The 8,782-nt window shown below is 34.3% G+C and overlaps 1 pseudogene; it reads right to left on the bottom strand.

Moving 5' to 3' along the window:
- Nucleotides 1-5,431: 5,431 nt before the first annotated feature.
- Nucleotides 5,432-6,331, bottom strand: LOC145162857 (basic leucine zipper 43 pseudogene; annotated as a pseudogene).
- Between the last annotated feature and the right edge of the window lie 2,451 nt (nt 6,332-8,782).

Here is an 8,782-nt window from a genome sequence, read left to right as displayed (position 1 = left end):
ATGGTCTATTTTATCTTTTTGGCATATGTGCGATGATTGTAGCATGATGAAAAGGATTTAGCAACTAATGTACTTGATATATTTTATAATGCCACCAAAAAATTTATAGTTAAATTAATTTAGGTCCATTACGATTTCAAATTAGTCACTGATTTTACTATGCAAGCTTATCAAACCAATAATTTTATGATGATGTTCATAAGCCAGGTCACTCAAACATTATTTATATAAGTGGCAATAATCACTCACGTAACCACATTCAAAATGCACAATTTAAACACCCCTACCATAAGAATAGTATATACTGATAAGAAACAAAAGATTTTTTTGAAAGATTTTAGTAGAAAAACAACAAATTATATAAACTTGCAAAAGGAAATAATAGGAAATAATCAAAACCTTTTAGGTTATTGGGAGTGATCACAGCGAGAACTTGCTAGTTTATCAGGTGCAAGTGCTTTCTTTGAATTATGCAACATCAGCAACATGAAATTCCCTTCAGACAATGACCCATATGAATAATGTACAAATAATTTCCCACTGATATGAACCTTACTAGTGAAGGATTTCAAGTTTGGGTCGTATTATGTGTGAGATCCTTCTATAAGGTTGTCTACAAACAGCTAGAGGGGTCTTTGTTATAAGCTACAAAGATTGGATCATACACTTGTTAATTCTACATCCAAGAATCCAACAACATAAAATAGCTTCAGTTTTTTATTTGTAAAATTAAAATGGAAACTGATGTATTTTGCAATGAAACGTGTATATTAACAGCATCACAATTGAATCTTTAGCAAGGACGAAATGGAATCCCAAATGAGAACTACTGATAATTAGAAGATCTTAAAATATAGTCTCTAGAGCCAGTTCTAAGTCTAATTAGGTTACATCTTAATTGTTGTTATCGTTTAGACATATATATCATACATGCTCATAAATCAATGATTGAAATAATGAAATAGACTGAAAATACATTCCAAACTAATAAGTTTTTGTATTGGTTGAAGGAAAAATAAGGTTGGATATAGAAATATATATACTTTGAGATGTTATTGCCACATCGTGCTGAATCATCTGAAGAAAAAAAATTGAAGGTCATGAATTTTTCCCTTTATCCCAAATAGTTAGGGTTTATGCATTTGTGTTGATGAGGAGAACAAATGATGAGAGCACAAAAAAACCTAGATTAGAAGATGAATAACATTGAATAAGAAGATGATGCATTACTTGTATTGAAAAACACCTACCAGTTAATTCATATTGTTCCAAAACAAAATTGACGTGGAACCAATTCACCATCGAAATTAAACCTATAAATATTGATTAGGGAAATAGAGAGATGAAAGCAAAATTGAAGTCGAACCAATTCATCTACCGACTTTATGGTCCGGGATTTTGTATCTCTCGTCATTTGAATTGAAGGGAATAATATCGCTCAATCCATCTTCCTTCCCTTCAACAATCACATGCCAAAAATCAACAAATACATCCATGTTCAAAAAATCGCAAAAAATCAAGTGCACCTAGAATAAATATCTTTGAAGTTAAAAAAAGCTTATATTTATTTACCAGAGGAAAAGTAAATGACACTACCACTCTTGATGGTTATATCTTTCTCCATCAACGTTGATATTACATGGAAGCACCGACGCTGTGAAACAAGAATAAGAGAATTTGGATGAACAAGTCAAAGAATTTATGTAGAAATGCAAAAGATAAAATTGAACTATTTAGGGTTCGTAAACTTAAGGATCAAAGTGTCACTAAGAAAAGAAAATGGTGGAGAACAAACCAGGGCAACGAGGAATCGTTTCTGGAAACAGTGGTGAGAATGAGGCACAATTTCTTGAATAGATAGAATAGTGGATGGGAAGCCGGTATACTGACATAACCCACCCAACGAAAAAGGGATTCACTTTGAATCTGATCCGGAACAAATATGGATTCGAATGCGCCATATGTAATGTTTCAGAACCAATACAGACGTCGATCATGAAGGCGGATATAGGAAATCCAACATGAGGCGACCTTTATGTATAGGTGTCGTTTGGAGTTTAAGCAACGTGGCGTCCTCGAAACCATATACGATTTAAGTGAAAAGTAAAGCAAGTCTAACCTCTCTCATAGGATCCATAAATATGGGGAGAAACCCGGAGCGGCACGTAGAGGAAGGAGTAATCGTTGATCACTTGATTAGGTGGGTATTTCAATTTGGACTATGGAAACTATGATACGTTGTGGTGGAGGTGAAGAGTAGACGCTTTAGTATGATACGTCGTTCAGAAGATAGTATACGTGTCGTAGAAAGAAGACAGTGAAATTGCTATAGGAGGAAGGAGAAAATAGGGTTTATATATATATATTAATGATATTAAAGAGGTAGAATGATGAAGACGGGGCGGGAAGGAGAACCCAGAGAAGGGAAGAGAGGATAAAAAGGTATTATATCTTTCTTGTTCTTGCTTGCTGTTGTAGAAGATATAATCGAGGTTGAGAGAAGAGATAGATATCTAATGGAGGGGGAACGAGACCAGACGATGCGATGAGGGTTGGAGGCGGTGGAGGTGGGTGGGTGGGGGAGGGGGGGGGGTGGGAGACGAAGAGATGGATGTAAGGGGAGATGTACGAGAACAAAATAGAAAGACAAGAGGGGAGATAAGAGACTCGATTTTTGTGAAGAAGAAGATGAAAGGAAACAAAGGTGTAGCAGAAACAAACGAGTAAGGTGAGGCGAGGCGAGATCACCGATTGTTGCAGAGGGCAAAGAGCACCGAGAGCGTTCGTTCTTGAAAAACGCCCTAACTGGAATGGTACTTGCGATTTTGTGCGATGCATGTTTAAAAAAATTATAAAGCGACATCTATTTCTACACGACACCCATTTAAAGATAGGTGCTCTCCGTGTTTGTAAATTTTTTTTTTGTTGGACACCAAATTTAGGGCGCGCAAAAATGCGTGTCTTCTATCCTTCAAATTTTGGAAGACTGACATTATTTTTAGGACACCTGAAAAAGGCGTATTGTAAATCAGTGCGTGTCATTGTTTGCGTGTCATTAAAGGTTGTTTTCTAGTAGTGTTGGGTTTTGGATACTCATGGACCTTAAATTTCCTCTTGGTTCTTGTTGCTTTGGATTGTAATGTCTCACATTCTAGAACCCAGATTAGAAGATCATTGAAGACTTGAATATTTTTTGATTGCTTCTCCATATGTCATGCTTGAGGTCTTTTTCGCAAAGTTGCTCTTTTTAGAAATTGAAGTCGGGTCATCCATTCCAAGCTTTGAGGGGGAGAATGTTATGGTGCAAAACTCTTCATTGGATGGTGTCTTATGCTTTCCCTTATTTGATATGGTTATGGGTTGAGCTTGCCTATGTATACTTGTATAGTATACCATGTATAGGTTTGAGAGAGCTCCTATTGTATAGATTTATAGTGGAGAGAGAGAGAGAGAGAGAGAGAGAGAGAGAGTAATGTAGTAAGCAAGCACATGCTTCTATATTTTTGTACTTCTCTATTATCTATACAAATGTGTTTAAACGTTATATCGTGTCTTATCGATTATGCATTGATTCTTAATTCCGCATTTGTGATCTTCCTTAGGATCCTACATGCATATAAAATGGTTTGAATTTTATAGAGTTTAATGGATTATCACATTATCATTTTACTTTTCATACAACAATATTTTTTTTTTACAATGCATTGAACTCTATAAAATACAATAGACCATATTTCAAAAATTATTTATTGTAAAACCTAAATGATATTTATTTAATGATTAAATAGTTTCATTTTCTTATTGAATACTTCTTGACCATTGATCTCGAATGTCCACAAACTACAAAGTGTCATCGCATTATACTTTAGTTTATTTCATTGAATGCCAACTAGTCATTCTAGCTCTTTCAGCTTTCCAATAAATGTCATGATTTCTTACAAAAGTCTAACGAGGCATCAAGTAACAATACAATTCTACAAACAAATGCAGCAAATTTCCTTTCTTTCTGTTCGAGTTTTTGATATCAAACAAAAAACTTTGAGTTTACTTTGAATGATGGGTTTTTCTTTCCTTAATTTCTTTTCTATAGTATTCGACATTTCTGATGAAGAATTATCTTCATTTCCTCAACCAGAAGCATGGAGTAAACCTTTAAACAAAAGTTTGAAAGAAATGTCATGAAAAATTAGCACACAAAGACCGAAACCATTGCTTGCGTAGGACCTTTCGTTCCGTGTGTAAAAAGCTAATATTTCTTTGAGATTCAAGATTTCATGGCAAGCATGATTGAGTATAATACTGAAATGATGTTAAAAGTTGCACTGCTTTGCTGCCTTTGCCTAAAAGACATTGTGGTAGAGGCCACATTTTAAGTGCTATTGTCTCATCTATGTAACTTTGGAGCTTTTTGTTTGTGGCGATGTGTTGAATTTCCAGACTCACTGAGTTTACTGATTGGTTCACTTTCTAGTGTCTCTCTTTACTCTTCATTAGTAGATGAATTATTGATGCCCTCATGTTGTAATTTACTTTATTTAGTTTAGTACGATCTACTACCAACTTAAAGCATATAATGTCAGTCATCAAATTTATTTGAGAGAGAGAGAGAGAATAAAATTTCACTTGATTTTATTTTATTTTTTATTTTTTTGAAGGGCAAGTTAGTATATTGAACCCATGACTTTTTGTTAGAAAGACCCTTGTGAGACATCTTTTTAATCAAGTTGGCTAACCAAAACTTGTGAAAATCTTACTTGATAAATTACCTTTATCAGAATTGAGGAGGGCTAGCTACTACTTTTTTCTTGTACGTACTTGTATAGATTTAACCCTGCTGCAAGTGCACTTGCATATCAGACTTACAATGTTCTTTATGCCTGTAAAAAAAGTGAGAAAACAGACACCTAATCAGGTTAACTAAGGAGGCATATTGATTAGCCATTTGAACTGATAAAATGTAAAAAAAAAAAAAAACAAAAAACTTGTAAACTAGCATAGACCACCTTCATTCGCATAAACAATGTGATACATGCACTTCCATTTCAACATTCAGTCATGAATCCACAAGCAGAAGGTTTGATTGTAGTAATTTCAAGGTGATACCTTGTGAACTTTGATGATAGCCAAGGGTTAGCCAAACCAAGGTGCATGAAAGTTAAGATCTTGGTGGACCTTTTCACATGTTCTTCTTTTTAGAGGCAGTTTTTCTCAGCCATCTTGTTCTTGTTTATCCTGTCCACCTCAAAAGTATTTATAAATATACTGATATTAATTTCTAACCTTTTTACTAATTTATTAGCATGCGTTCTTAATTATTTCTGCAAAAAAGTCTTTTATGCTTGGTGGGTTTTCAAATCAAGACAAAATCTCTTGCAGTTTCCCAGTTTTTTACAGATAGATTTAGAACATGTGATATCAATCATGCGCTATATTAAAAAAAATAAAGATTTATTCTGCTACTTCCTCTTCGAACTCTTAGAATACATAGTAACTGACTTAGAGAATATCATCGATAAAGAGAAAAGACTCATGTCTAGAAGAACTCAGAGGAACTTGAGATAGAGATAGAAGGGTTTGAAGATTCAGTTCTAAGGTAAAATGCGTTGCTATTGATATCATCTAAGTCCATCAAACTAGGATAAGTTTCATTAAGCTGCAATTTGTTGATCATTTCACGAAGTTCTGAAGCTTCCTCTTTAAGCTGAGCATTCTCTTGAAGAACTTGATCATGTGTCCCTGAAAATTTATTCAATTTGTCAACAAGTTGATGATTTTCATTACGAAGCCAAACCACCTGCGACCAAAGTTCATCTAAATGCTTCTGTTTGCGCATGCGGGACCTACGTGCTGACTCTCTATTAGATATCATTCTCCTTTGCTTCCTTTCATTGATGAGGTTTATCTGTTGTTGATCATCTGCTTCATCAGAAAAATACGGGTTAATTTCATGATAGTGGGGGTTCATGTGAAGATTGTAGAATGGGTTTGAGGGTGTGTTAAGATTGAATTGCATGATTGGTGAGTTGTATAGGTTCATGGTTAAGTATGTTGTGTCATGATCGAGATCTGGGTTTGGAGGAAGAAGGTAGTGGGAATCGGTATGCTCGCTGGCTTGCATGGCTATAATTAATATTTACTCAAATTTGGTAAGATGGATGTTGTTATTGGAATTGAAGGCGAAGGAGAAGATGAGGTAAGGACTTTATATAGTATTTAAAAAGGTTGTGAGGGTCCTAGCATTACCAATTCACCATAGAAGCATATGGCTCCTTGATTGTGGACGAGTAGGGTACTACCTGAAGTTATACTGTTTAAAAAAAGGTATACGCATTAGGTCACACCCTCGGTGCCCCCACTAGGGAAAGAATGCATAGACATGCTCTAAGATGGAGAGAGGAGGGGGGGGGGGGATGACACCATTAAAAATGGTCCTCAGTCTTTATTTTATATTACAAATTTTATAATATACTGAATAAAAATAGAAGAACACAATTAAAAAAATTGAGAACACTAGATAATTTATGTTAAAAATTTAAAGTGCTATAAGTTATATAGAAGAGTCTCAATTCCATTAATCGTTTCTCTCATAAGTTTGGTCTATCCTGGTTTTATGTGCGATGTGACACCAGTTAAAATATTTTCTAAATCCACAATTGTTTTCTTGTAAATATTTATACCCTTTTGATCTTTAGAAGGCATGTACCCCTTTATGGTGATGAAATGGTCAACAAAATACATGATTGTCATTGTCCCCAGACATTTTCTTTTGGCAAATTGCTGAGGATTCTATTTTTATTGTGGATAGGATTATAAAGCTTAAAAAAAAGAAAAGGAAACATGAGAAGACAAGCCCTTTTTATGCAAGTGGAAAGATTATTAATTAAACAAGGGACTCATTTGACCACTTTGCTAACAAAATATACTAAAATAAATATATATCCTTTTTAATTACTGCATCTTTATGAAATAGGAATCACTGTTTCTTGTGACGCAAGGCACCAATCAATGGCACATTATGGTAAAAGTTGGTGTTTCTTAGTCATTATTTCATTAAGTTAACCCACGATAGCAAATGATTAGTTTTCAACGCCATTTTGAAAGCAAATAAAAGCAGCATATTGTGATTGGTAAGTGGTCAAGCCAGAAGAATTGTGATGTATTACCATATAATATATCCTGGGAAGGAATGGGGTTTTAGGTGACATATGAACGATATGTTTTAGATTTTAAAAAGAAATTGTATTCTTTCAGATTGAATATAAGATTTAGGGGCACAAAATAAACAAAAAAACATATATTTATAACCATAAGATATATAATATAAGAAAATTATAATATTAACAACAGGACGTACTTGTAAATAAACATTGCTGATCAACTATATTCATCATTCATGCATATGAAAGTTAACTTCAATGGAATGAAATTAATGCCCTTCTTGTAAAACCATATTTGATTAGACTAAGTGGTCAAAAATGTCATTAGACAGAATAGACTGTTCTTTCTTGTCTTGTCCTTCAATTGTTCTTGCCATGTTCCATCTTTTCCTCTAATTGCTCTTCTTATGTGTTTCAGTTTTTTCATATTTAATGTGTTGTCGTTTGTTTATTGGTGTTTATACAAAGATGTCTACATGTTAACATTTGTAACGACATTTTTCTCAGCTTTATAGGAGTAGATTAATATTACCATTTTACCATGACATCAATTGACAATGTCAGTTGCTTTAACTTGCAACACATAGAGGGAATGTGTGGACTGTAGAAGGTCTGAAATAAATGATTGGAGGTAAAAAAAAAAGATCCCCCTGGCTTCCCACCTTACCATCATATCTTTGTTGTTTTCAATGTGTCATGCTTTTAACTCCTTGTGTTCCTATTATACCCTTGATGTCATTTGGAACTTTCATTCTTTCATAAGTGTTGAAGACAAAAGCCAAGGAGATTTTGGGAAAGTGAAATTGACAAAATAAGGACAATGTCCTAAAGTTACGGACCGAGTCCCAATTGGAGGGTACCTGATTTAACCCCAACCCCATAAATTTTATCAATAGCACATCCAATTCAACCACCACCCCCAACATAAGTGGTGGTGCTTACTACTAGCACATCCAATTCAACCACCACCCCCAACATAAGTGGTGGTGCTTACTACTAGCAGTAGAAAAATATAGTTTTTTTGATGAAATTTTTAGCATATGCCTCAACTAATACACAACTGAGATTCTTTTAGTCCCTATAGTTCATAAATGAGGTGACATTCTTTTTAGAAAGATGTATCACTTCTTTCCTTAGATATTATATAAATAAAAGCATCTTTAACATGTTAAGAATCCATGTTTAGACTTTAGAGTGTTACATGTTGACTGGAATGGAAAAATCACAAGCTGTACACAACAACTGTAATAAGCAAAGAACAGAGGAAGAGAGAATTTGACTCAAAGGTTTTCTGCATTAATTCAACTGCTAAACAAAACAAAGGAAGTTGCCATATATGGCTTACGATTACAGAGGAAACAACTGCAAAAAGGAAATTGCCCACTAAGGCACTACTACTACTACTATATGACTGAGTCAAACTCTAAATTAACTAAGCTAGAAAATAACCATGCAGAAAACTAATAGGACTAAAAGAAATCACGTGTCAAGCATGATACCACGTGAGGTGTTGCATCTTCAATATTCCCTCTCAACACTTGCTTCAATAATGCCCAAAGAGTTGCAAAAGTCCACGAGTTTGTTATTGGCTAGACTCTTGGTGAGAAGGTTAGCTACTTGATCAA

Source organism: Lactuca virosa, chromosome 3 (assembly GCF_052849685.1).
Source record: "Lactuca virosa cultivar CGN04683 chromosome 3, Lactuca_virosa_CGN04683_v6, whole genome shotgun sequence".
NCBI classification, from domain to species: domain Eukaryota; kingdom Viridiplantae; phylum Streptophyta; class Magnoliopsida; order Asterales; family Asteraceae; genus Lactuca; species Lactuca virosa.
This window is presented reverse-complemented; position numbering and strand designations above follow the sequence as displayed.